The 26203-nt window shown below is 37.8% G+C and overlaps 1 protein-coding gene across 1 annotated transcript in view; it reads right to left on the minus strand.

Annotated features, from left to right (window-relative positions):
- The window catches only part of TENM3 (teneurin transmembrane protein 3), a 1525061-nt gene that overhangs the window by 843310 nt on the left and 655548 nt on the right, over positions 1-26203 (minus strand). The window contains exon 7 of the mRNA XM_072950498.1: positions 11863-12025. The gene's annotated coding sequence lies outside the window, so the exon portion shown is untranslated. The remainder of the gene's footprint in view (positions 1-11862; positions 12026-26203) is intronic.

Genomic DNA, 26203 nt, shown 5'->3' on the forward strand with positions numbered 1-26203 from the left:
GGCAAGAAAGCTCCAAACCTAACCCCCTCCGACAGGGTTTAATCATTCCTATTACTCCTGTTGCCTGCCCCGGCCACCTTGAAACACACAGCATGCAATTTTACCCTTCTGACAGCACTTGCTTCATAGACTTCTTTTTTTTTTTTTTTAAAGGAGAATGATAAGCTATACTCCTTTGTTGAAAAAAAATTCAGAGGAATTGATTTATTCGCTAAAGAAATAATACTGAAATGTATCAATTAGGAACCAGACCCAAATACATCAATTAGAAACTGCAGCTGCCTTTCCCTCTCTGTCTTCAAGTTGTAGCTGCTTTTTCTCTCACTTAACACTGCTAGAAAGAAAAGAAGGAACACGTCCTTTTTTTGTTTCACTGGGAGAACCAGACAGAAGAGAACTGGTTGTTTCTCGATTAGAGGAAGCATATGGGGGAAGACATCGGTAGCGTCTCCCCCAGTCACCCTTCACTGGGGAGGGCTTTACACCCACTGACTTGCATTCCCTGATCTGTGAAATAAGAACTCCCTGCCTTGGTCAGCATCCAACCCCGCTAGCACAGAGGACTCACCCAGGAGCATATAGATATTTCATGTGTCATCACATATTTCCCAGGAAAGGTCTCTTTGCTGTAGCTGATGGGGTGATGGACACCAGAGATTACAACGAGTCTGCTTTTCACTCCTTAAAATAAGAGGCTACAATCAGGGGCAATATGCCTCCATCACAAAGGAGAGAAATGCAGGCAGTCTTGTCAAACGCTATTAGTCCTGAACTCATCAGAATCCATCAAACCTGCATTGACCATGTGCAGTCACATATCACGGTCCATCTTCACAATAATCCCCAGAGAACCCCAGCAGAGCAGGGGAGCAACATCACAAAGGATGCAGGGACAGAATTTTAGGCACTGATGTCAGCTGGCCACATGTGCTGTACTACCTCTTTTGGAATACATGTTTGTGTTTAAAGATGGTCGGTTTTGGCCAAAGACACTGACTTCAGAGAATGAATGTAAATATTTGGTCTGATCTCTGAAGGGCCACTTCAACATTTTACATTTAGATTCAAGCCATCTAGCTCAGTGTATGTACTCGAATTTTTTACTAAGCTGACTCAGACTTCTTGGTAGGCAATGGCATGATTGATTTGCAGCTAGAACAATCTGAGTTTTTTTGCCTAGAATCATGTTATCACTGAGAAAATAATTTCTTCATTTATGTTTTCTTGAGTTAAAAAAAGGAAAGAATCTTCATGAAACTAATACTTTCAAAAGCTTTCAAAGGTCACAATAAAATAAATTAATGAACTGAACACAAATAACTGAACTGTGAAAAACTAAGTATACGATTAGGAGAAACTTTTCCCCTTCCCTTTTAATTAGCATCAGAATAAAAAGCAGTGGGGAAAACCTGGTGTCTGGGGTGTGTGGAGAGGCCAAGGACATCACCACCTTAATTTATTGGCACCTGAGCAACAGAATTGTCCAAACAACTGTCACTGAGCTGGACCCGAAATCTGAGGCAGGAGAAACTGGGAAGCGCTCACTGGCAACCAGAAGACACCCAGGTTTGCACCTGAGAGCTGACTTTCTAAAATCTAACAAAACAATGACCTTGAAAATGCCTTTGGGAAGGTAGCAACCATCGAGAGTAAGGTAACAACTTGGCCCATACACATTAACATCTCAGTTTTCTGGGGGTTGCAGGTAAGATTAATTATGGGTCTTGGCTAACTATGGAATAGAAATGTCAAACATGGCTTGTTATGGAACAGTTAGAAATTCCTTCCAATTGTCCAATTCTGAAGTAAAAATCATGACCGTAGTGATGCTTGCTGGCCACCCGCTGCCCTCCAGGCTGTGTTCCACCTACCTTTCCAGCCTGACGCTAACTCACTCTCAATCCCAGTCCTCATGTTCTGCCTAGATTGGAGACTGGCTTCCTAATTATTCATTAAACATGTTTGATAAATTCCCATGGCCATTCCTTTGTTAACGCCACTTCCTTTTGGAATGCCCTTCCCTTCTCTACTATTTGAAACGTTATCGCTCTTTGGAGGGCAGATTTCACATTCTTATCTGTGAAACATTTTCTCATTCCTCTACTGAACTTTTAAAACATGTTATTTGCACTTTCCTTACAAAAATAGTTTATTTTGTATGGGTCTTCTTCTCTGTAGTATTGTAAGCAATTTGAGAGCAGATTGTGTGATTTTTATATATAAGTGTGTGTGTGTGTGTGTGTGTATAGATACACACACACACACACACACTCAAATCACTGAGAATATAGAACACAGTACGGGCAAGTGGTGGGCCGTCAAATGATGAAATGTTACTGTCATCACTCCTATTTTGTTAAAACTAGCACAGATAACATCAACCTTGCTTTTATCAAAATGCTATTGTGATTGTTGGTCTGGTTACTAGATTGAAGATTTGTGATTAGTAAACTGATTTATAGCCTCAATCGTGGCTTCAGTATTTGCCAACACAACTATATCTATAAAAAGTGTTTTACAAGGAATATGCTTGTCAATTTTATATGATCGCTTCCTTTCCCCACATCATTTCACTACATAAATGAATCAAGCCTCATTAAACCCCCAAATTCCATTAACTGAAGAGCTTTCCCCGGTGTCGCCTGCTGGCTGAGGAGTCCCAGGACGTCATTTTGATGAACGCGTACGTACCACAGCGCCCTCTTCGTGCCGTGTGATGCTATGACACACGAGGACGTCTCTACACCTCTCTGCCATCTGCTTGCTCAAGGTCAAAAGCAAAACTCCATGAAAATAACAACTGGTGCCTAAAACACTTCTTTCTGGGGCCTGAAACTGTGGAACATGCTAGTCATGTGACCCACAGTGTCATTTCAACGGAGTCTCTGCTGTCCATGGCAAAGGAGCTCCGTCTGAGTAATCAACAAGCAGTCCGCGGGAGAGAAAAATGGCTTCAGCCCAAGCACCAACCTGTACAAATATTTTTCTATACTGAACTCAGGATAGATCCATCTTTTTTTTTTTCCATTTTTGCAAAACAACTGCGGGTATTATCCAAAAATAGCTGACTGCTAACTAGACAGCTAGCCAGATCTATAACGCTCCATGCGGACGCTGGCTGGTGCTTCTCCATCTGTACAGCCTGCTGCCTGCCTGTTTTGAATTATGGAGAGCTGGGAGGGGAATCCAAGAGATAAGGACTCAACGGCATAGCTTGCCTCGGCTCTCGCTGTCATGGGGGGGTGAGGGGATATTTTTCTCTTTTATGCTTTGACAGTGGCTGATTATATGTGATTATATAGGATTCCAACCAACCTCCTCACTCTCATAGTTCCTGATGGAAGAACACCTGACCTAGAGTTCGCTGAGTCCCAGGGGGTGCAGATCTGATTCCATTCAGGTGTCCTAATGCTATCTGTCCACCAGTATTTTAGTTCTTCCCTATCCTGTGTCTTATTTTCTTACACTTCAAACCTTGGGGACTCTTATTTCCTTTCAACAAATAGTCTAACACTTATTAAACAGAGAAATGCATCTGCAGAAATGCTTCCCCATCAGATGTTAACTTTCAGCTCTGAACTTGAAATCTCTGTTGCGTGAGTGGCAGCAGGTAAAGGTTTTAAACTCTTTCCAGCAGATGGAATAAGTCTTGTCAGTTATTAAATTGCCACTGAGCTATTTTTAGTTTCTTTTTTTTCAGTACTTTTTTCTTTCTTCGTTCTATTATGTGCTATGATTTTAAAAGATACGATTTTTTTTCTATTTTGGAAGCAAACAGAAATTTCTAGCAACTGCTGACTTTATTTTTTCATAATTTTACTCTTGGTTCTGTGCTGTCTTTGCAGCAGGGGTTTGAGAAAATAAAACTGGGGTATGGTGTTAATCATCCTCACTCTAAGAAATAGAGTGATCCCATGGTAGCATTAGAAAATAAGTATTATTTTCTCTATTTTGGTTTTGATGGATACGTATATTCCATTTGAAATCCAAATGTAGTAATAAGGAATTCAACAACTTAAATGGTGAATGACCTTGCCAGCAGTGAGAAGCCATGTCCACTGAGCTGCTGGGGTGGAGTGAATTATAGTTGATGGAGTGAATTACAGTTGAGTACAGTCTGAGGTTGAGAATATCAAACACACTGCTCATATGGGAGAGAAATTAGGAATATGAGTCTAAGCAGCTGCTTCTAAGTCAAAGACCTTAAAAATAGAAACTCTGGTGAAGAAAATGGAAACCCAAAACAGGAAAATGATGTTAGGAATGAGACAGAAGTCAAACTGACGGATTACAAAAAACACGTAGGCACGCCTAAAGAGGTACGCTCAGGCACGTGCAAAAATATCATGATGCTAGCTCTGGGTCTTCTTTCCTACCTGCCCTGTGTTTACAGGGGAGGATTTTTCCCCTCAAAAGATCATGACAGAAGTACTCAATCAAAACTCTTGAACCTCACTCCAACACCCCGACAGTGTGTGACACCAGTTAATCTGCTGGAATGAAACGAAATTTGGGTGAATGAAGGAAAAAGAAGCTCTATGGCTGTGGTCGTGGGGTCATTTCCACAGAATCGACGGCGGGCTCCCAGTGTGCGAAGGCCGGTGCTCATGGCCGTTACTCCAGAGCTTGCTTCTGCTGTCGTGCTGTGGAAAACGTGCAATGGGTTCTGCAGCAGAAAGGAAGTCCATAATGACTTATTATAGGAGAGTTCCTAGAATGGACGGCGGAAGAAATTTGATAGTCCTGGATCACAGACTGGGATAATGGCAGGCTTTTCTTGTTTCCTTTACAATAACTTTGAGATGATTAAATTCCATATTTAAAAATATTCTGACTCAACGTCCTCAGGAGGCAATATGTTTCACTGGAATAGTTTTGGCTTTTGAACCACGATCTTGGGTTAGAAGACTGGAACCATCTCTTACTTCCTGATGACCTCTGTGAACCTCCATTTCTTGACCTCGAAATTAGCGCTAATCCTGCAGTGTTTTTGTAAATATTCATGAGCTAGTGATTTAGAATCCTTAGCATTGAGCGCCTCATAAAAATGAGTGCTGATAATTTATCCTAATAAGCAAAAACCTATAAAAAAGCAATTTTTATCTTCTTACTGAGTGATATGACCAGCTGAAGCTTAGACATGTGCCTATTTGAACAAGCTTGTCGACTCACACAACAGCCAACTGGTGAAACGATTATTGTCACAAATGATTACATTCTAAAATACCTTAAAATAATTATGTCTCTGTAGAAGTAGATATAGCCTAAATCAAGGGGAAGCTAGTATAAAAATTAGAACAAAGTAATTGATAATCCTTTTCTATAAATGCATTGGTGTTTTTCATTTAGCCTTCTCACATATCAACCCTTGTTCCAAGCTAACAGCACAATTTTACATTATGGCTCTCTAAAGATAATTCTATGAGTTTCTGATACATTTTCTAAAAACTACCTGTCAGGTGGGCTGCCCAAAACTGACACACACACAAAAAAAAAAACCTTGGAGAAGAATTGAAAGAGAGCTGTAGTCTCCCACACTAAGAATTTTGGAATAAAATCCTATTGAGATATAATTCTAGGAAAGAATCAGTTCGGAGTCACTGAGTAGAAAAGTCAATTCTGCCTAATTCATTTAAACAGAAACAAGGGAAAAGTGCTAAAAATGGTTTTATTTAACAGTTGTGATAGCCCTATGGGCCTAACACAAGTGACAGAATGGGTAAAACCATTAGTTACCAAAGATACATTTCTTTACCGTTTTCATCATTTAAGACACACATTAGGCACCAAATAAAACATGGCTTATTCTTGGGTAAAGAATGCATAATTCTGATCCCTTTTCTTAGGGTTCTTCTCCCCCTCTGACAAAGGAAAATGCGTGCTTTCAAGTCACCTTCCAGTAGCTAAGGACCTGTCCCAGTTCAGGGCTGCAAACTGTCTCTTTTCATATTCATTAAAACAGTTCTTTCTTGTGTCTCATTTCCTCTCTGCTCTCTGTTATGAATGAAAGCAAACAGGTAAACTAAATCTATTACTTTAGCAAAGACACAAACTAATGGATTAATACCTATAACTGGGTTCTGAATCATTCAGTTGAGAGAGATTTTATTTTAATAAGGGACTATTCAAGACCAAAACTTTAATCTAGAGGTGTAAATAATTAATGGTCCTACGATGAGTCATTAAGAGACATATTTTGGGCAGGTGGGTGTTTCTGAAGTCCCTTAAAAATATTTTATACTTGATCTGTATATTATGCTCTTTCTGGTTATCACATCTAGAAAGAGATCAAATTTGGTGATAAAATGCACTAATTTAAAGGAGAACCTGAGACAAAATTAATGGTCTGAGGTTATAATATGTAACTTTCACCTCATGATATTCACAAAAGAAGTCGAACTTGTTAACACATCAGCCATCTTAAAAGCATACAATATTGGCAATAAAAGCACAAAACTATAATAACTTTAAAAAGAAACCATCTTTTGAAACACTGCTAGCCAGAGTGCTCTGCAGATGAAAAGCAAGTAGACTTTCTCTTTATTACAACCACATACTCACCCTCATTTTTCTTTTGAATGGGCAGAAATGAGTTGTCCTTTTTTTAAAAAGCAGTTTTTTCAAACAATGTATTTTCTTGTGATAAGAGATCTGTTTTAATGTCTTTACAAAAGAGGACCTTCAAAATGGTCTGTTATGGTGGAAAAGCGTTAGGATTACAAATCACAGTGGTTTTAAAAGGACCCAAAATTCTGTAAAATTGCTCCACCCTCTGCCAAGTGCTTTCAGGGAGATGCATGCTTTTCTGGAAGATTTATGTCAGGGTTATTTGTTAGTTAGCAATGCTTTGTGAATAAAAAAAACCCTAAAAGAATCCCTCTTAGAAGTCCCTAAAACGTAGCTCTCACCATTGTCTTCTAATCATTGGAGGGAAAGTCAAATTAATGTATCGTCTGTCCAGGAATCTCCTCTATAAAAATATTAGTTTAAAACGTAATCCACTGTGAAGCCAACTTTGCTATATTTTCTTGCGATATTCTTCCCCCAAAATAAATGCTTTCCTCAGCCTCTTGATCTTACAGCATTAGAGCAGACATCCTCTAGCATAGAATTTAAGACATGGATTCAACCTACACTTTTTGTTTTGCAAAGTTATTTTAAAAAATATTTTAGAATTATTCTATAATGTTCTAGATTTAAATTACAGTGTCATAATTTACGCACGGTGTATGCAGTGACACCTGGCTCTTGGTGTCTTGTCTAACAATACAGTAGACAAGAATTATTACTCCATAATTCACCCCCTGTCATGCCTTATTGCTTAATTAAAACACAACCTTCCTCTACATGACAAGCAATTGGACTGTTAACATTATAGATGATTATCCAACCTAGCATATTTTATTTTTACAACTTATTCTTTTTATGAAATGAAGATGCTCATTTCAGGTACACCTACCTCTGAACACATGAAAAATGTGTCTCTTTACTTTACTCTCTGGCTCTTGTACAAATTGCCACTTGCAAAAACAGGGGCAAATCATCAGATGTTAGGAATCAGTTATTTAGATATTGAAATAACAGTGCAATGTCTATCATGCAAATTAATGTATGAGTTTGATGGCCTTCGAGCGGAATAGCTTCTTTTCTCTGATCTTCTGTTATTGATCAAGCAAATACGAGGGATGACACACAGGTACATGAACTTGTAAAATAAATGTAAATAAATATATGTATAGTGCTATCTCAGAAAACCTTAAAACTCTACTGAAGAACTCAGAGAGAATAAACAAATGATGAAACCTAGCCTGCATGTTAATAAGTATTTTGTGTAGGCACAAAGGTATGGATTTTCCTCAGATCTGTCTAGGAATCTGACAGTAATTCAATGCAAATTTAAAAGTCAACAGCATTTTTTTAACTTAACAAAGTGATACTAAAATTTTTAGGTTAAAAAAATAAGTACTCCAAAATTGCTAGACGAATCCTCAGGGAGGGGCAATGAGTAGCACCTGGTGCTATCAGACAATTTATAGCAAAATACAGCCCAATAGTACCATAATTAAGGGTTTGGTACTGGAGAAGATATGATGAGAAAGATCACTACAAATCTAGGGATAAACACAAACACATGCAGGAGTTTAGAGGATACAAGTTTCCCGAGTACAGCATTGTCGATATCCTAGCGCGGTGCTACCCTACAGCCTTGAAAGATGCTACTCACGGGGGAAACTGCACAAAAGGTGTAAGAGGTCTCTGTACAATTTTTATAAGTACATGCCAATCTACAACCATCCCAAAATTAAAAGTTTAATTTAATTTTATAAAGTACAAAAAACCCCTAGGAAAGGCAATATAGAGGAGAAAAAATTCTAATGCCCAAGAAACAGATGGAAATAGAATCATTTTTAGTCAAAAGGCAAATCAAAAGAAACGAGAAGCAACTTTCCCCTTTATCAACTTAGTCAAGATTGAAAATGCTTGAAAAGTAACGTTAGTGAGGGTGAAGGTGCAAAGAAAGGAGCTTTTCATTCGCTGTTGATGGAAGTAAAATTGTGTAATCTTACTAGAAGGCAGTTCAGACACACACACACACACACACACACACACACACACATAAACAAATTTTAAATAAATACACATGCCTTTTGACCCACTGATGCTGACTTTATGAATACACCAGCAAAATTTCTCAAACATAAGCATATACAGAAATACATATTACAGCATTGTTTGTAACAGTGTAAAAACTGGAAACAACTAAACAGTGTATCAATGGAAAAAAGTCCCAACTAACTTCATTTTGGCACATGCTCTTCCTTCTGCTTGGAGCACTCCCCCAGAAAGCCACAGGATTCCTTCTCTCTCCTCCTTCAAGTCTTTGCTCAAGTATCACTTACTCAATAAGACCTTCAAATCATTCCTCCCCTTTTTATCTTCTTCCCCATACTATTTACAGCTCTCTCTGCCTCACACATTTATTCTGTTTATAGTCTGTTTCTCCCCACAAGAATGTAAGCCCCATGAGGGTCAGGATTTTTAAAAACCGATTTTGCTTACTGTCGCAACCTTAGCACCAAAAATAATGCTTGATACAGAAGACATTCTGTATAACTATTTGTTGCTTGAATGCATAAATGATATGCAGATATTTAAAGAGAGATGCATTTCTATGGAAGAAAAATTATAACTAGTAATTATTTTAGAGGGAGAAGAATTTCTTAAATGCCCATATTTTTTGCTTAACCCTGTACATCCTTTGTTTTTGTTATTTAAAATTATAACAAAAATTATATTGGCATTGATATTATAAAATATTATAGGACATTTTTAATGTTCTTATTTTTTAAAAGGAACCAAATTTAAGTAAATCTTCAAGATCTTTAAAACTGTTATTAAAGTTACAAATAAGCAATTAACCCAGAGATCTAACAGTTGTGCAATAATGAATCGCCCAGCTAACTGAATAGCCCCACATCTGAAGAATGATATAAATTCTAAATGAAGAAATAGTACCAGAAGCCTATCAAATGACTGAAGCAGTAAGTACATACGTGAATCATCCCAAAGATGAGAGAAGAGTTTGCTGAGGGTCTTTTGTACGGTGCAATAGCAGATGGTGACCGATGTGTCTTTTGCTATATCCATTCATGTATTCCCTAATAACAGTATGATTATGGTGAAATGTAGCAGTTGGAAACTTGGATCTGACGGTGCATGTTCAGAAACAGAATAGAGGAAGAGCTGATTTTATTAGCCTGAGTGATAGGCTATTACATTAGTGGTTCCATTCCAGGCAGGGTGGCCCTGGCACTTTCTAGCGCTGACTATGCTCCATCTCATGATGACTTAGGATTTTCCGTCCAGCATCAGCACTTGGGTTACCCAGCATATATGAAGACACAAGCTGGTACCAATTCAGGTACATTTTACCAGTTTAAATCCAAAGATATAGTCCACGTAGCATGATTAAAAGATGTGTAGTTTTCTGTTAACTGCATTCAAAATATGTGAAGTCAAGCAGAATTATCGGCCAGTTTATGAGCATATGGTTACTTTTCCTACTAATAAATATTTCTATGGATGTGAGACTAATGAAGCAATGCAATGATACTGCTTTTCATGATTATTAGAGACAGAAATTCTCAAGAGATATGCATAGATTTGGGTCATTCGGCGCATAATTTCACGGAAAGCCACTTCAAGTACCGCACCTCGCTTAGCACACACTAGGTGATGAAGGAATGTGACCAGAACATGCAACCACAGAAAATCAAAATAAGCACCTAAGAGTTTTGAGGGATATGTTTCATGCTCATTCTCCCTAAACAGAAAACGCTCCATTACTAATATTTCAATGGCCTTGGTGCATTGTATTGGGTCCTGCTCGCTACCCGCTAAATGAAGGGTCTCAGGGTACAAGAAGCGGTTCCATTTTCATTCCGTCTCAGTCAGAACGAGATAGTCTGGATGTTAAAAGCATTTTATATTTTTTACGAGATCATCAGCTCGGGATTTTCTGATCTCTCTCAATTTTTCTCCACTTCAGGTTTTCTCACAGGTAATAATAAAGCCATTTTGGTAGAAATGCGGCCGTCTTGTGATTTTCTTTTTAAGTGGGGCTCCACATTTTTCACAATTTGAAACAGTAGGCACAGCAAAGTGCACTCGAGTGGAAAGAAAAAAAGTGGGGGGGGGCAACACGTTCTCCTGAATTTTCAGGAATCCAGAGCCTAAAAAGGATTCTTTTTGTTTTTTTGTTACCAGGACACAGTAGTTCCCCTATGTATTTCTGAACCTAGCCTGACTTCCTCCTATCATTTTCTTCTCTACTTTGACCAGTACTGATTTTTTTGGAATGTTTAGGTTCGATATTTGACTTATTACTTCTAAAACTTACTGCAGTGCTGCTGTTGTTTGGCATTTTTTCCTTTTGTTCTCACTGTTTGCTTTCCCACCTCTATTCACTTTGCTTTATCACCATTATGCTTAATAATTCCTTAATCTAGCTGTCTTTGTAATCTCCTTCCCTTTACTCTTACCTTCTAAAATTTTACATAGTAAAACTCAAGCCCTACTTGTATTTTGTCTGAAAGTTACATATATTTAGTGACATATTTTAAGTAAATAATTTAATATCCCAATATCCCACATTATTCCTATTTCCTTGGTAATAATTGAAACCGTGTGTTCCATAATTGTCAAGACATTTAAAAAAATCAGTGAATAAAACTTTCAGATACAAATGAGGACCTCTAATATGGTATAACTGTCTTCATTTTTAGCAAATAGTCCTGTCCCTGAATTTTATTTTAGACTATAAAACCCACCTAGATTATACCAAATGGCTTCTTAGATTTCATGAAAGTCAGAGCCTCAGACTACCTCTCAATTTCTTTCAGAATGAAACGAACATAAAAGACATATTTCATTATGGTCTATAGTGAGGCTGGGGATTAGGTGTGTTTACAGTTAGGTACATTTCTGAAAACTAAACGCAAGGACTATGGTTGGATTTGATTTCAAACAATCCCTCCACAGCATATGCATTAGTTGCTATGCAACACGATTTAATATCAACAAATGATGCCAAGTGATTTTTGCATACTATAATTGGCTTGCAAGTTTTGCTGCTTGAAAATTGCAAAGAGACTGGTTATTTAAATTTAAACGGCTATGTTAAAATGCTAATTTTTATAATTAAAAAAAAGGAAAACTACGATGCAAAACCTACATCTTAAAACTGAAGAAAAGACTTGCCTTCTGTGGCAATACATGTGCAGCAGTCTGGAAAGTTTCTCTTTCACCCTTTGGGAAAGCATAGAACATATTGAAATAACTTTTTATGCTGGTCTTACTCACCTAGCTTCTCTGATGAGTTGGCTCTAGGAAGTCTATGTAGAGGCAGGGCTCAATTAGTGTAATTTATGTATCCTTGAACGTCAATCATGCCTGTTGAGAGGTGGGACTCCTAAGCTCTCAGTGCATTAATTAAGAGCTTATCTCAGCAGAGCCATCTTTCTACCTAAGGACCAAAAAGAAAGTTTTAATTAGATTTTTAAAAGCAAGGATGTCACATGTGAAAGCAAGTATAGTTCTTCAGTTGGTCTGTGAGGCAATAACCAGAAGGAAACATTCCAAACACTGCGAAGGGCACCTGTTTTCAATCATTCCTGACATTGTAAGTAAGTGAGGAGCTTCCAGCTCCAACACTGGTTTCAGCCCTTGGACAGTCACCTCCTGGACATAACTGAAGTTCTGACTGTGTTGTTTCATCGCCAACATCATTATTGGATCCTTGTCTAATTATTCATGCAGAGGCTGTATCAAGTGCAATTACAACGCAGGGGAGAGACAGTTATTTTTCTCTGCTGGCTGACTTTTTGTTCCAGGCTAGCTTCTGACTGAATACACAACGGGCAACGCAATGCAAGTTCAGCAAAAGGGAGTGAGGGAACTTGCACGAGACATCAGTTTCACTGGTTCAGTGATGGAGTGAGCCTGCCCTTGCCGGCTAACCTAAAAATACAGGGACTCGAGAGAGAGGGAAAAACTTAGCAAGGCTCACTGGTGTCAGCTGCTTGAGAGAGGCTGTTCTCCTCGAATGGCTTGTTGAGGCCATCAAACATACTCCTGAGGGCTCACTTGGGAAATAATAGATACATTATTGATTAAAATATTTATAAATTAGGAGAGGGAAACAAATTTTAAAAGCGAGTTGCAAAAGGGAAATATGTCTACTGACAGCTATTAACCCCTCCCCCTCCATAATTAAAGGGAGAGGGGGTCGGAACACATGCTTGGGAGAACAAAAACAAATGAGTTTGCCAACGTCAGGGAAAAAGCAAAGAGTGAAAACAAAAGGAAAAAAAAAACAATACTGGAACGGCAGAAACCCTGCACTAAATCGTAGAAATAATGAATAAATAACCAAATTTAAACATTTGGAAACACTGGCATCGGAAACAAGAGAGATGTAAAATTCCTGTTTTCAGAGTGGGGACATAGAACCCCAGCGCAACGAGCGCAAAAAAACCGATGTGGTCCTTGCAAGGGTGTTTCTCCCAGGCGGGAAGATGCTTGAGCGCAAGAGAGAGCTCAGCGCGCAGGCTCAAACCGGCCGAACGTGTGTCCCAGGGTTCCCCGTGGCTCGGATATTTCATTCTGTTTTTCTAGGGGCAAGTGTTTAGGAAATCCAGTTACGCTATGCTATAAATTTACCACCTAACGACCATACTTGACACGTCCTGAATAACAGCCACAAACCTGACAAAAGAAACTATAGATTTTCCAGGTGTATGGTTTGCACGGTTATGTTTTCTAAATGATAGCGCGTGATGCAAACATTACTACATAGACGATTTGTCAGAAGAATAAAGTTAGAAAATGGTAACCCATCCCTTATGTTAATGTTCATAGAGATATTTTATAATCCTTTCTCCACTCATTCCCTGCGCATATTTCCACAGCTATTTTGCCTCATTCATTGTGCCGTGTAATGTTTATTGCCCAGCACATAGAATAGCGCTCCCCAGATACAAGCCGGCAATTGTGCTGGTTACACTGATCTTGTGTGCCTGATAAATTTATGTAATACAAACATCCTGCCTCTGAATACCCTTTCTGTGTCCTTCAGTGCATCTTCTTTTCATTTAAGCCAGGGTATATTACAAAGACAAATTACCTCTTCCGCATACTGTACTCGAAGAGGTCTAAATGGTAATATTAATACATACAGTTGTGTGTTTTATGATTACGTGAAATTTGTTTACCCCAGGAAATCTTTGTTTTCCAAACAACGTTTAAATTGTCTGTATGATAGACTGAAGATGGAACATGTTAACATTAACAGATATTTAGTGCAGTTGTTTTTAAAGGGGAAAAACATCAGGGTGAGCCTTTCCCTGGGTTGTCAGCTTTTTTTTCTTTACCTCTGCAGAAGTCTTGTGTTCTAAAGGCTCCTTCCAGTGACATTGACCAGGGCCACCATTACACAATCCTACATTACACATGGCCATGTTTCTTGATGAACATGACAGAAGGAATAGGCTTCAGAATAGGCAGGAAATTTGGGAGTTTTTAGCCAAAGAAATGGATTTTCTTACTGCTTTATTTGCAGTTGCAAAAGAACCCAGCTTTAGGATGTAGGCGGGAAAAATAAGTCTTTTCCTGAATGAAAATTTCCTTGTTTTTCAATATGACCTTTTCCTTAATTTAATGGCATCTTTTGAGTCCACTAAAGCAGAAGGCCAGCTCAAATTATCACTGGGACAATGTATCCAGACCTGGCTTTGACATTTGCTCTGAAATTAGTTGCAATGGCGCCTTGGCACTCCAAGGAGAAACCTTGGGTGGTGTTTGGAGAACGGCAGCTGGCAGGAGCCCTAGGTTCATCTTCTGCTCTGCCCCTATTACAGGAAACCCCACCATTTCTCAAAGATTCCCAGAGTTTCTGATGCTGCCAGATGCCTGCCTTACTCCAAGACTCATCTCCTCAGAAAGTGACTGTTCCCAGCTACATGCTTCTATTCTTCCCCTTCTCAGCAGCCATGATGGCATCTTGCTGGGTGAGAAAGTCCGTGACCTTGTTTCTTCTCCTAAGATTTTGGTGAGCCTCCCCTGGTTCCGGGCAGTCTGGGAGGGTCACTGACATGTATCAATTTGATGAACTGGGGGGTGAGGGGCAATAAAAAAAGTGAGCACTCAGAGTGGTACCACGGAGGCTTAATCTGTTACAATTCAAACTTTAATTCAGCCACTACTTAAGGATAGCAGAGTTGGGGGTGGTACTACTGCTTTTTAGATGGTATTTGAGTGTATACACTCACATTGAAGCTACGTGGCTCTGAAAACAAAGACCTAGAGTGCACTTACTCATAGAAGCGTTTTCACCAGGTGGACTGGTAAATTCTTTGGAACGTTTAGCTCATCCCTTCAGTGAAATCAGTCAAACTAGCATCTATTAATTTGCCACATTTTCTATACTCATGGGACTTGTATTCAAAGGCAAACTCTAATGAAGCTGTAGATAAAATGACCCAGTTCTGTGTTGTCTTATTACTGGTGATTAAGTGTGAAAGAGCAGGTTGATTGTCTGACCTCTACTCTTTTTGAGAAATGATATTAGAAGGAATAAAAATTCCTTTTAACAATATATCATGAGAAAAAAAATAAAGGCATTAAGATAGAACAATGGGTTCAAATACACGTGTGTCATTAGCAGTATAAACTAGAACTTCCAGCCTTAAGTGACAAAAACACCAACTTTGGATCTATTTTATAATTGAGATTTGCAATTGTAAAATGATTCAAGATTCTCATATTTCTGTTCATGAGGTTTAATATAGAGAATCCTGCAGATACTAATTCAATCTAGTAATGCCAAGGAAAGACAAACTAAGTCTAGTGTCTTAGAATGTTTCAGTTTGGGAAACAGGACCAGAATGCTCAGTAAAGAGCATTCTGTAAAGACAGATTTTTTTTCCTAAGCCAAAGAAAAGGGATGTCTGGGTAGGTTATCAGTCTTTTATCTTTGACATTTTGTTATTTAGTTTAATGCTGAAATACTTCATTGTACATGAGCCTAGAGGTTTTCTGCTTTAATGTGTTTAAAGACAGAATAATAAATAAATGGTGATTTAGTCCAGTATTGATGTCTGGATTGTAGTCAGTTTCATATATTTTAAACCTTTTCCCAGTTCTGACTGAGGAAAAATGACTAGTTTCTAGTTGCGTTCTTGACATCTGAATTATTTGGGGGAGAACTGTTCTCAAGTTTTACGGGCATTAGGTTATATAAGTGATGACAACTACTATCTGCCTGTACTGAATTTTCAAACAGTTTTCTTGAAACTCTTCAAGTTTAATCATAATGAGGGAGGGGCAGCAATTAACGTACACCATTAATAACATGTTGTAATGTAATTTTTGAATTAAGGATCAATTCCTCATAATAAAAAAATCGGCAGTTAGTGAAACTATTCAAACACTTTAGAGATAAAGCCATAGTGGTGAAAACAGGAGAGGAAATCCATATTTCTTTATTTTTAAACAGTGTTCTTTCATTTATCCTGCTTTTTCATATTTTCACATATATTCTTTGTATGGTCATATTAGCATACATTGCCGAAACCTGTTAATTGCCATCTTTATTAATTCAAATGATTTTCTTTTAAAGAAGATTGAGAGTGGAGAACTTTTTAATATTCAACAAACATTCAATATTTCCAAATAATCCTGTAAATGTCATGACATTTTGAAAGCTTCACTTTTATGAGGCCATTTCCTTAAAATTCCTGTAGAAACTATACACAGGATATTTTTTTAAGTGAGTTTTTGGTTATTCTATACTCAATTTCTACTTTCCATCAACAGTTAAGGCTTATATTTTCTATTCTCATATTCTCAATAACTCAAAGCAAGGAGAAAAATATTTTTTCAGTGATCTAAAAAATCTTTAGGCTTAAGGTCATTTTTAACTAGTTATACTTTCACACAAAATATGAGTCACTTTGAAAACTGGTCCCCTGCAGTCATGTTACCAAAATGATAAGTCTGTAATTGAAGATAAATACATATGAATGTCTGTATATTTGCATGGATGCTTTTTTTTTTGCATGGATATATTTAATACCAAGAGAAAATCTTCAGCTTCTTCCATTGTCAGACTAAGGCATGTATGTGTATGGTTGTGTGGGGTGTAAATGAGATGTTATTGTTTCATTAACACATGTGTTTATTCAATAACTTTTTACTGAGTACCCAGAATAGTGCCAAGCACTATGCTGTGTTCTAGGGATAAGACAGTGAGCGAAACCAACAAGGACACTGCCTCCATTAAGCTTCCATTTTAGGAGATACACAGATACAGTGGTTACCCAAGACCTTAACACGTTTACCCATTCAGTCTCTACATTTATCCATTTTATGTGCCATGTATGCTCGTACTATTATCAGTTCAGTGATTTTCACTTTCCAAAAACATTTGAAAAAACATGCTTTGGGTTGAAGTCTGATTTGCCACATAAGATGACTGAATTTCAAGCAATTCTAAACTACTCCTAGGCATTCAGGATAAAGGGAAATTTTCAAAGATACGTTTATGGCTTAATAATTAAATCTGGGTGAATATGCCTGCTGGGAACTTCTGCAATAATAAAATAGAATGGCAGGTTCCCAGCCGCAAACAAAGAACTTTTTCTTTCAAAGATCTGAGTCACAGCATATTAGTATTTAATAGATTTTGCATTTTTTAAATGCATAATACTAGAATTTCATGGTAAGGAGTCTTGAATAATTATTCAAGTGCAATCCAAAAGGTTCTGAAAAACAGAGACTGGGAAGCAAAAACTTAATGACACAACTGTTCCAGGGACTCTAAGTGCCTGAAACAAATCGTAAGATACGATTGCTTTTATCTCATTCCTGGAGTCTCCCTTTTCCCTCAGTGCCCCGTCAGATACTCAGAGCCTCAGTCTTTTCCTGCCTTCTACACACTAGACCAGAGTCGGTAACATCTCAGGAATTACGAGCGATGCCCATGAGAGGAAATGGCCATCTGGGGACAGCGTTGATGCTGACCCACGGACCTCAAAGTGCTCAAGCTTTATCAAAAGCTAAAATAGGATTGCATAAGAGTATGCATGAATTAGCAACTTGTCCTAAGACTCAGTCAATTCAGTCACCCTTTACTTGATAAAATGATCACAGAAAAAAATGATATGCACCAGAAGAGATAAATAAAACAGCTGGGATGATGAAGATACGGAAACTTTCCAAGTGTTTCAAAGATGCAGCCTAAATTGATTATTGAGGTTTTGGAAAATAACTTCATTTTAAGGTCCCATATTAACATACATAGACATGGACTGAAGATTGTACTGAATTATACATTTATATCTATTTACATTATCAATCATCTATCTATTTATCTACCTTCAGAAGTCAAAGAAAAAATGAAGTTCTCCTCTCACTCCATAGCAGCAACTTGAAGAAACTGCTTAGACACTGACTTCAATTCCAGAGGTCCAAGGAAGAAAACACAGCTCCCAACCTTCATCTGCATTTTCAGGCCATCTACAATCACAACACTTTAGAGAACCCTCAGAACAGCTAGGCAATTCTAATCTATGTCCATTTTCCTCCTTCATTTCCTTCTCAATAAATAATGGATAAAGCAACGGCGGGTCTTTGCTGACTTTTTAATTCTTCTAATATACAAAAATTATCTCCTGGAAATAAATTAATGTCTATACAATAGTCTGCAAATGGTCTGAAAGTGATCTGGTGGTTCTTAAGATGCTCCATGTGTTCTAATTTCTTTTTTTTTTAATCCAATTAATCACTCTGTTTACCTCCTCACTCTATCCCCACTCAAAACACAAGCTTCTGTCACCCTGCGGCAGAGACTCATTCCGTTATTTTTTGCCCCACTTTTCTTGGTTTGCTCTCCAGTTTTCTATTAATCAGAACTAATGGACACAACAACCAGTGCAAATGCGAACGCGATGCAAATCTCGACTGGAAAGCTCTTTTTACCGGAAACACCACTGATAAGAGTGCAGATAGAATAACTGGATTAATGACAGCTTACCTGATTTATGAAAAGAGTATTCTGGGTAAGTGAATTTTCAGAATTAAGTCTGCTTAGCCCTTTAAGAATCATCATACTTTATTTTCTCCTTTTTGTTTGGAATCTTAGAAAAGATGAAAGCACCCCCACTGCAGCAAATTAAGAAACTGTCATAGGAAGTAAAATCAAAACCACCCAAACCAAGTGAAGAGATGGTGCCTCAAGACAGAGCATCGAAGGGGGCGAGGCTGTCCTTCCACCAAAGGGCTTCGGAGTCCTGCTCCCCTGTCGGCGTTGTTTCTAAGTTCTGCAGACATCTCTTGCCGAGGCCGGTAGGTGCGTTCCTCTCCCCCTGGGCACCTCACCTGTTCTTGTCCCCTCTCCTCCCAGCCATCCAGTCAATTCCCCATCGCCACTGCTGTTGGGTTTCCACCCTCGGACTGTAATTAAAGCGAACTGGAAGACTCACTGGGGAAAACGGACAACTGATTTTGTGCCTGATAGGTAAAATAGACGAGAGACTTGTCTTTCTTGCACTCATTCTTTTTCCTTTCCCATGTAATTTTAGATTCCTTCTGCCTTTGAGGGTTTTATGTAAGTTAGAGATTGATATATAAATAAAATACAGTCTGGCCATATCCCATTAATCTTATGTGCTCCCTTAAGTTACAGAACTCACTCTGGTGCCCAGGGAGGTAAGACCATTGGAACAACCATTCTCTGTGTAAAGTGTATTCATAATAATGTTCATTTGTCTCCTTATTACTTTGTTGATATGTAGTACAGTGGACTACAGTTGTACTTTATTTTATTTACGTATGCCCAGGAAAGAAAAGTGAGCAGATAGTTCCTTTCAATCAGCTACCCTTGGAAAATCAAGTCCATATAACAAAAGCATTAAATTAAAACCACACATTCTCTTGCACTGCATAGGCATTCACACATACTTATTGTATTGAACTTCCTAAGGTATACTCATTTATTAAAAATGTTTACTCACACATTAAAAGGAAGCCTCATCAACATTAAAATTAGAAGGGATTCCTATAAATAGCATTATTTGTCTATTTCATAAAATAATACGGAACTTTAAAAGTATTAATCTGTCCTGAGTTTTTGTAACATAGTTCATATGGTGCACTTTTTTTTGCTGCTGTCACATAATGGATGTATTCTGAGTAAAGACTCAACAGACTCTGAGTTGTGATTCTGACACAGATTATTTGTACAGAAGTCATTTAAATAATCATAATGTATGTCACATTCATGCTTTTATTTGGGTGGTCTACAACTCACAGTCTAGAACAAGGCTTTTATAATCTTGATACTGTCTTCAGAAATGCCCACTTCACATCCTGAAAACCGTTGCTGAGGAACAGTCAAATAAATAAGAGGGTCCCAGATTTTATCTTGTTGAATACACAAACAGAGCACGAGTCACATTTTTACTTTGCTGCCTGAATAGCTTCAGTCTCACAGCTTAATTTTGGAAGCTGCATCAGCCACATGTTGAAGTAATATATACTAGAAGCCTCTTAAAAATGTACCATGTACTTACAAGTATCTGGTCTTCTAGATTCTAAATTTTGTAAGACTTAGATCATATTAAACTATAAAGGTATAAAAACTATTCAGTAGTACATCTTCTACAAATCCTGAGAAATAAGAAAAACCAAACAAAGTAACAAAAATCGGGTATGGCAAACTACAAATTTTCCCCTCCCTTCCTCCAAATCTGTTTCCCCTTTTTCCTGGGGATGTGGTTGTCTTCCCCTGGACGTTGGCTTTTCCACTCTTGCCATTTGGCTGGAAGATGGACACAGCAGGGACTGCGCTCTGACTGCAGGGAGGAACAGGAACACCCTCTCTGGGCTAACAGAGCAACAGGATGGAGGCACTTAGCTCCCCGAATGACTCAGCAGAGAAAAGGCACCTTGCCAGCCTAGCTCAGCTGCAGTGTCACACGAAAGAGAAACGCATCCTCGACTGTTTAAGATACAGTGCCTTAGAGTTTCTTTTGGAATTTAATTTCCCTTTTACCCTAACACATCTGTTAATGATATGGCCACGAAAGCTGCTTCTATAATGTAAAGCAAATAAAAACAAACTGATGACATTTTTAGACTCCTAAGAAGACACATTATGAGCTTTCCTTTTGAGATTCACTTCATGTTAAACGGGGCTTCGCTCTGCTTCATTCCTTCACTTTTCTTCACAGGAGGGACCGGAGGAGGGCAGGGCGGCCGTCATGACTTCTGCTTCCCGGGAATCGTGGAAGCACCGTCAGAGCATCTACAGCTCCTGACTATCCTTTGAGGCCCAGACCAAATGCGACCCTCCGGAAATAATATTTTGACTTTTTCAACTAGAAACAATTTCTTCTTTTTCTAAACGCCCACACAATTGCATCAGCATGTGGGGACTCTCCAGCATTGAGCATCACCGCATATATACTTTGTCCTCTTTTAGGATGTAAGGTTCCTCAGGGAAGGATTTATATCTGATTTATTTTGTAAAAATCACAGTGTTTTGCATATACTTAGAGTAACATAAATTTATGTTGACTGTAACAGTAAATGAGAAAATTCTCATTTATTAAGTTATAAAACAGTCCTCATTTTGCCTAAGGAAATAATATAGTAATATATCTGGGATGTAAAAAATATTTTATACTAATCTAAAAGCCATATAAACCAATAACAACAGCAACAAGAAGAATCTTCTCTTTTTTGCTATTCAATTTAGATACAACTAAATGACATAAACTTCAGATAAGAATTGTAATTTTCTTCTGAATTGAACGAAACCATTTTTTTCCAACTGTTTCTAGATAAAATTTTTAAAAAGGCAAGAAGATGACTCTACTACAAACTCTAGCTACATCATATAGTTAATCACGTAAAGATCAGACTGATCTGATTTTGGTGGGAAAATCTATGAGCAATTTAAAAAATTATGTCTAATATTTATTCAGTGGCTATCTTATTTACGAGGCTTTCTAGATCAAATCATGCGTCATCTACCCAGTTAAGGCATAGTAGCTTCTCGATGGCTTCAGAAGTTAATGTTAGGACTAGCTATCAAATCTGGGAGTTTTCAGTTGATCCTTATTAGCTGAGTCCCAGTCTAAGTAGAAGATGGAGAGATAAACAATCTTAAAAATTGGTTCTTAATACTTAAAAAGTTTAGGAACCAGAAAAGGAAATCTCAATCGGGCTTAGCTGATTTTGTGTTCTCAGTTCTCAAATGCTCTTATTTGAACATAATCAAACCTGACATCAAATATGGTAAATATTTTCTCTCTTTTATATTCTAAATGCTCCTTCCCACCAAGGCTGAAGGAACTCATGCTCTTACATAGATTATGGAAATTAGATAGTATTCCATTATAAAATCATTCAATTATTTTTTCTCAATTCTTTTCTTATACCTGGGAGATCAGAAGAACACGGGTTTAGCATTCAGTAGCAATGTTTCACGGCCATGTGGATTTATGCAAGCTAGGTAACTTCCCTGAGCCAGTTTCTATATCCCTGTGATATATTGTGATACCACATACATACAGTGTTAGTGTAAAGAGTAGATGCAGAACCGCATGTGACACATACATTTTAGGACCTGGAACAGCAGACATTCATTACATATAAAGCCCTCTGATACTGCGACCCAGAGATAAAGAAAATTAGTGTTATTCTCATTTCACCTAACCAGCAAAGTTATTTAGCATATAGTGAATGGTTAAAAATTACATATTTTACATTTCTGAATGAATGAATACATTCTGTGATTTTTAAAGTCAAGTTTGCTAATTTTGTAAAGTTATATTTCTAAAATATACAATTTGAATGAATAAATAATTTTATTTTAGAATGAATAAAAGTTAAAAAAATTGTCTTCTTTTCATTCATCAATTTGACCAATTCCAAAACCAGTGCAATCGTACTTTAATGATGATATTTCTAAGGAAAAGCTTAATATCTTGAATGTCAAGTCTCAAGGGAAGGGTTGCAGTTGTTTTTATTTGCCTTCCAAAAATACATAGATACTTAAGTGTTTGAACGGTAACAGGGGAGGATCCAAGAAAGAAAGAAATAGTAATGACAAGAGAGAATGAACCATTGAGAGGGGAGACAATAGCAAAAGAATTCTGGTGGCCAAAAAGCAAAGGATGAGTGGTAACAGATTTAATAGACGTAGGAATGCTAAAACCTAAGCTGACAGTTGGGAAAGCTGTGAAATGGTCCTAACTGGTCCTGCATTAGGGTCCCAGTCTGGAGATTTACTCTCTGGAGAGTAAAACACAGGATTTCGAGGCTAGGGGACACCAGACGTAGGAGAAGACGGAGTTGCTATCCACCAAACAGGAATTAAAGAACTACGTATATACTGAACGCTCAGACCACCTCTCTCCTATCCTTTTCTCTACTACCTGGAAACTGGCAATATGGCCTTTACCCTCTAGACAAAACAGTAATAGAGGATTTTTTGGAGATTCTGACCTGCCCAAGAAGAAACACTGAAGTTATCTAACATCAAACAGCAAAAGAAAGCAGCCAGACCTCCCAAGAGTCAAGTTGAAAGTCAACACACGCTATCTAAATGAGTAGAATTTCCATTTCCCAATTTTTAAATAGGAACAATCAGTCAGTGACGACTAGAAATCTACAGAGGCTTTTTAGCATAAAAGATGGGGATCAAAACAAATAACCCAAACCACAAAATCAAACAGTCACTGTGCAGGGAGAAGAAAGCTTTAAAATACATTAATTTTCTCATAGAGATAAGAGAAGATATTTCATCCATAAAACAAAAACAGGATGTTTTTTAAAAATAAGGTACATTTAGAAAACAAAGAGATCTGGAGATTAAAAACATGACTGTGGAAATGAAAAACTCAAGAGATTATTGGGAAATAAATTTGAGATGATCTGATATGGAAAATAGGCAATACAGTATTGGAGAGCCAGCCAAGGAAGTGCAATTTCCAGAAGGAAAAAACAAGGAACACGGGCTAAAAGCAACCATTGCTAAATCAGAAATGGTGAAGGGTTTGAGATTTCACTCTACCCAAAAGCTAACCAGTTAGCCTGCCAGAGATTATTATAAACATGTGTGGACAGGAGACACAACAGCCCTGCCTTGGAAATACAAAGCATTTACTGCTCATAGCAAAACAGTGGCTAGGACAGCATCTTCTGTTGGTTCTCGGTGCCCCAGGCCCTACGGGGATTTTACCTGTCAGGCATCATTAAGATCGGTCAGCATTTGGTCTGAAGATCTGGGGAGCCATGTTTATCAGGACTTGCCTATGGCTTTGCCCAGTGACCTCTCCAGAGTGTGGTCTTAAATATTGTGTAGTGTTAAAAATCACATTTTTAGAAAAATTTAAGAATAGAAGGAAACAATCATGATGAAATATAAACAGAAAAAAAAAAGGAGACCAAAGTTTGTGTGAACACTATGACCACTATTTTGTATCTAGGGGTTCCATCCAGCCAGTGTTTACTGAGTGCTTTTAATACCATTGTCCACTACTTCCTTCTTAAAATACTCATTTCCCATGGATTCCATGACACCCTGATCTCCAGTTCTTCCATTTTTCCTCTGTGTCCTCTGAACCTCCCCACAGTAGCCTGAAATTCTGTGGCTTCTCAGAGGTGTTTCGTTATCTTCTTTTCCATCTCACTTTACAAACTCTTGATTCTGTGGATTGCATTCACTGCAAAGCTTCATTCAGAGTCCAATGTTGACTCCAAATTTAAATACCCTGTTAGACTGTTCCCCAGATCTTCAGACCAAACACTGACTAATCTTAATGATGATGCCACATGTATAGCCCACAGCCACTAATTCAACACATCTCAAACTTAAGCTATTATTAAACAAAAGAAGTTATTTTTTCCTATCTGATATTTTCCACCTCAGTGACAGCCACGCAATCTACCCAGCAGTCCAAAGAAGCTGAAGGCCATGTGCACTCTGCACTCCCATTTCGCCGTCAGATCCACTGAGTCTGCTTTTTTGACATCTTTGCAATTGCTCCTTCTAATCCATCCCTATCTTGGTTGGACTTCCATCTTCCTTGACTGCATTATTGCCCCAGCCTTTCACTTCCCCAAATCTTACCATACTCATTCCATTTCTCCCTGACTGCCAGAGCGATCTTTCTGTCATGTGCAATTTGACCATGTCAGGTGCCTACTTAAAGTAAGTCCAGACATTTCTTAACCTCCAGGGGAAGGTCTAAACTTCACCTTGGCATTCACAATTCTTTTCCACATTCATCCTCCCTCTTTAATCAATATCATCTCCTGCTCACTGTATATTCTAGCCTTAAAGAGCCCCATTTTACATGTCCTTTTGCCTCTCTGCCTCTGGACATAATACTCTGTCCTTCTGGAGTGACCTTTATCACACTTCTGTATGTTTCTAATGGCTCTTCATTTTGACGAATTCTAGAGTTGCTTCATCTGAGAAACCTTCCCTGGCTCCCCCTTTACCCTAGTCTGGATTAGGTATCTCTCCTATGTGTTTCCCAAGGTCTCTGTTTTAACATCCCTTCAATCCACGTCACGGTAATCCCACTAGAAACTTTGTTTTAATGATGTATTCCTCATTAGAACGACTATGGGGGGATTTCCTTAGCATTAGCTTATGAGCCACAGAAGAAAACTTATCTTTATGGTACAGCTTTGTTTTTGTTCAAAAATAGGACTGCCCAGTGTGCTCACCAAAATTACTGAACAGATTTGACATTGAATAACTTTTGGCTATTTCAAAAAAATTCAAATGTGCTTTCAAAGGACAAAGACTTCTTCCCACTGAGAATATTCAAAAGACTGTTGTCAGATGTAAGAATTCTTGAATGTTTGTCAAAAAAAATCAAAGTATTTTAGAGTTACAGTTTAAATGTACACAGGCTGCCCAATACATATTTCAGTAGAATATAAATAAGCAAAAATCCAATTTTTAAATGGAAAAATTCAAGCTCACTTTTAATTTTAGAACACTATTACCTGTGTAAATGTTGTTAATCAGTGGATAAGATAAAAATGATAGAAAAACGCAGCATGCAACGTCATACACAATTAGAATACAGAGTACATCGGAATAGCCACATTAAAGAATGCATGAATTTAAAAAATGATACCGAAAAGGAGTATCTTGGGAGAACGTTACAATAGAGGCTTGGATTGTTAATGGGAGGAATGTAGTAATACTAACATGGTGGTCTAATTCACTGTTTTGTATGTTCATTCTAATTCTAATGTCAGAATTACTATGCCTTGGTATTATTATTTGTTAATATTCTCGCAATGAATAACATTCTGCTCAAGAGGAGGAGAAAAACAATAATGAAATACTGACTTAGATGTATTTGTTGCTCAGTACTTGAATCTTTCAATCTAAAGCTGTATGATAAAAAATTTAAATAGATAAATACTACCTAGCTTGAGAAAGAGCTGTTTTTAGAAAGTATTCATCCTGCATATGAAAGTATCAAGGTTTTTTGAGAATGTGACACCAGGAAGGTATTACACGAATGTAAAACACATGACGCAAGGCATGTGGCAGGCACTTAATACATATTTGTGAAACTGTATACTGACTGTGAATCAAGGAGGCGGTTGT

The sequence above is a fragment of the Vicugna pacos genome, chromosome 26 (genome assembly GCF_048564905.1).
Source record: "Vicugna pacos chromosome 26, VicPac4, whole genome shotgun sequence".
Taxonomy (NCBI): domain Eukaryota; kingdom Metazoa; phylum Chordata; class Mammalia; order Artiodactyla; family Camelidae; genus Vicugna; species Vicugna pacos.